Source organism: Helianthus annuus, chromosome 5 (genome assembly GCF_002127325.2).
Source record: "Helianthus annuus cultivar XRQ/B chromosome 5, HanXRQr2.0-SUNRISE, whole genome shotgun sequence".
Taxonomy (NCBI): domain Eukaryota; kingdom Viridiplantae; phylum Streptophyta; class Magnoliopsida; order Asterales; family Asteraceae; genus Helianthus; species Helianthus annuus.
This window is the reverse complement of record NC_035437.2, coordinates 131,814,691-131,819,138: the sequence shown is the minus strand read 5'-3', so window position 1 is coordinate 131,819,138 and position 4,448 is coordinate 131,814,691.

Below are 4,448 nucleotides of genomic sequence, written 5' to 3'. Positions count from 1 at the left end.
TGTGAAGGATAGGAAGTAACAATGCAATAAAGCTAGTCAATCAATAATCAAGCTAATCAAACCAATCATCAAACTCAAGTGTGGGGATTTTAGTACTTTTTATACGTGTGTGTGTGCCTTATGTGTTACTTGTGCATGTTTACTTTTATGTTAAAGTGTGTGGTGAATCAATCAAATCAATCAAGACTCAAAGGTGAATCAAACTCAATGGAAATCGAACCCGAAATGGTTGTAAGGATGCTCGTATGTTAGATATAGTAGTTGAGACTAAAAGTAATTTGATTAGAAATTCTATCATTCTCAAATCATCGTTCATCGAAGTCGAAATATCAAAATCATCGCGAAACACTCAAAACCAGGCAAGCCGATCGAACAGGGCAACCTGATCGAACAGGCTAGCCGATCGAACAGGGCAACCTGATCGAACAGGCTAGCCGATCGAACAGGGCAACCTGATCGAACAGGCTAGCCGATCGAACAGGCTGTTCGATCGGGCAGCCGCTCGATCAGGGATGCTGTTCGATCAGCTGACCCTTTCCTCTTTTGGAAGCCTATAAATAGGGCTGTCCTTGTCAAACTTTCCACTTTAGGAAAAGCTCTGACCGACCAGCCTCTTCTTCTCACTAAATCTCAGATTTCTCCCAAACCGGTAAGTATTTCGCTCTAATCCTTGTACGTTTTTGTTCATTAATCGATTCTCCATCTTTCTATCTTTCAAAACTTGGATTTCATCCATGAAATCACCAAGATCTAGGTGTTCTTGGGTGATGTCATCATGGTGTTCTTCAAGAACACTAAGTTTTGACATCATTCCACCATGGATAGCTTAGATCTAACCGATTTCCACATAAATAACCTAAAATCTTCCAAAGATCTTAACATTTCACGGTGGAAAAGGATTGGAAGATGGGTTTTCATCTATCTTTCAACTCTTTTACACTCAAAAAGGTGGAAACGAGACTTGAACCGATTTATAAATCAATCTAAACAAGCACATGGTTCAAGATTCGGGTTCTACCGAGAGATATACCGATTTCGGGTTAAACGATAAACTTAAGTTCCAAACCGCCTCTGGCCGAGCTTGGGTGATTCCTGCTCGAGTCAGTAGACTAAGTAGGGACTTCAGCTTTGTGGTTCAACTCGTAGTCAAAATATCTCTAAAACATCAACAATTCACGGGAATAACCAAGTGTTAAGTGATAGGTTAACCGAATCGAGAAGCTGGCCGAACGGCTAGGCTGTTCGATCGAACAGCCCAACCGAACGACTATGCCAGCCGATCGACTAGGCTAACCGATCGACTAGCACTTAGTCCCACAAACTCATGAAGTGTAATATTGACAGAGTTCTATTCGATCGATCGAGCCACTCGATTGTAATCATTACTACTCGAATCATGAGATACTACACTTCAAAACACTTAGACTTTTCGAAGCATTGGAATGTCACCCGATCGAGCATGCCAACCGATCGAGTGACATATTTGAAAAACAATGAAGTGCTAACCGATCGGTTGGACCAACCGATCGAACGGACTGTTCGATCGGCCAACTTGAAAGGTAGTACAAACCATCATACACAAACACATCCTTCACATCAAAGGAAGAAACAATCCACTTGAAGGAACCAGCCGATCGAGCCAGCCGGCCGATCGAATGGATGTTCGAACGGACTTTCAAACCAATCGAACAGCCCACTCGATCGAACAGCTGTCCGATCGATTGGTCTATCCGATCCAGTTTCCACTGTTCACTTTTCCGCATTACTCATTGTATTGTTATTAAACTATTCAGGCTAACCTATTCTCAGTGCTCCTCTCAATTCACAACCAACCACTGTGAGTATACTCGACCCCTTTTTGCTTTCAGCACTTTTGGGTGTTACATACGTAATCTATCAAATTCACAAACAGCACAAACTATTTGAACGCTAACCTACTTGCATGTATTACTTGTCTAAATGATTGCTGTTTATTATGTTTACACGTGGAGTGCTATCTACCTGCTTTAGCAACGTAGTACTATAGTTTTGGACTCAGCACCCGTTCACACGGGGGTTGCTAAGGACAATTACTTGCATGGATTACAGTGGTAATCATGTATTGCGAACTGTCTCGGACAGTCAACTCGAAGTCGTTGGTATCGATGGTCCCATGTTGATAATTTACATGCATCGTTTGCCCTTGTGTACGTGCTTGGTTATGCGTAAACTTTTCGAACTTTATATGCTATATCAAACTTGTGTACTCACCTTTACATTATATGTATTGACTTTTATTTTAACGTATGTGACAGGTGTTTAAGCTACTAGCGTGCTAGGGAAGCGAGGCAATAATAAGCTTCTAGGAGCCTGTGACCTTAGGACAGTGTCCACATACCTGCTCCAGGGCCATAATTATCTGTAGATCTTGTACTGGCACCTGTAGTCAGTAAGATCTATAGTTAGCCGTCTAGAAGTCTTAAAACAATATTTAAATTCGGTTTGTAATAATTAAGAATCTGAGTTGTCGGAACAGTTCCCATATTGTTTAGTTGATTTCTATGATAACTTGTTATTATTTGGGACACGGTATGGGACGTGTTATATAACTGAATTGTATGATAGTTGTTGTGGAAACTTCTGAACAATCTGTTTCGCTTAGTGCCGCGCCCCGATGATTCCGCCATCGGTTGGGGTGTGACATCATCCACCAGACCAAATCATTGGCAACATCAATGAAGGGGTGCTCACAAAAAATCAATCCACTGCTTCAAAAATATGTTGCAGCAGTTGTTAAAATCTCAAAAGACTCCATCCACTGCTTCAACATCTGCTCCATCCCCCACTGAGCTATGTCAAATGTTTCAACCTATGCTTCATAAACAAAGACAGTATGCTGATCACCAACTTAAAATTCAGCTTCAAATGTTCAGAAATGTGATGGAAGCTAGGTACAAAGATACACAGGCTGATATAAAGGCAATCAAAGCTCACTTGCTTCAAACCACTGGTACTTCTCCTCCTACCATCATTTACGTTGAACACCCTGATGATGCCAAAAAGGGGGAGAAAGGAAAGAAGGGAAAAGAAGGTTTGTAACTACCACCAGATCCAATGGCTAAAGCAGTTGTGGAAATTCCCAAGCCAAATGGTTCAAAAAAGGTTGATGTGACTCTAAATGCCTTTGCTAAAGAAAAAGCAAAGCTAAAAGAGAAAATGGAAACTAAAGGTGATAAAAGATTTGAAGAGGAGAAGAAAGTTTTTATGGCCAAGGAAGCTCAGGGTACTTAAAATAGAAGGAAGACTACCAGAAAGGTCAGTCAACCCAAAACCACACCTTCCAAAACCACTAAACCTACTCCTAAAATCTCCCAAAGTTCCTCACATAAAACCTCTAAACCAACAGATGTTAAGACACCTGTTGATACTTCAGTTGTTTCAACCACTGCCCACATCATTTCACCAACCATCACTACTCAATCCACTGCTACACCACAAACAAAACCACCATCACAAAAACCACCTACCAAAAAGCAGAAGACAATAGTTGATACATCAACAGTTGTAGTGACAACAGTGGTTGAGACACCAGTTCTTTCAACAGCTGTTAGTCAGTCACTCATCACTATACCAACCACCACTCAATCCTCAAATACACCACCAACCACTCCAAAACTCAAAAGAAGAAGGATAACCAATGTTGTACTTGAAGATAATAATGTACCTTCTCCACTTCCAGTATCTTCACAACTTCTGGTCTTATCCACTGTCCAAAAACCTATTCGAATCTCTTCAATTCAAGCCTCTGACCCAAACACTGCCCTGGTCCCTTTGGGCGTAAAATATCCTTTGGATCTTCCAGCAGTTAGAGAGGAGATCAAATCCTTCTACTCTGAAGATGATCCTGAAAAGAGGAATCTCCCATCTCTTCAAGGATATCCTTTGCCAAGAAACATAGAAGAGTATCTTCAATTGAAGGCCAAACAGGCAGAGGATATATCAAAAAGAGACACAAAGGGAAAATCTGATAAAGAAATTCAAAGGAATCTGCAATATCTGCTTACACAAGTCAGAACTTTGGAGCAGTTTTCAAAAGACCTTTGTCAGAAGTTGTCAGAAAAAGATGATGAAAGCCTAAAACAAGACTACATTGAGCATATCATGACATATAAGAAATACAATGTTGAAAAGCATCAATACAAGGAATGGACCATAAGTGAGCTCAAAGAAGAAATAGCAAGAATCCAAAAGATGCTTGATGACAAAATAAAACAAACTCCTCCAGTTTGGTCCAAATATAAGAAAAATGTACCTGAAAGGGTTTTGAAGCTGAAAAGAATGAAAGAAGAGCTTATAGCTGCAAACTATGGCTCAAGGAATCAGGTCACAAGGTGGGCAGAGGTGAAAGTGTTAGAAACCTACAAAAGGTTGGAAGAAAGAAGAAAGAAAGATTCCACTACTCCCAAAAA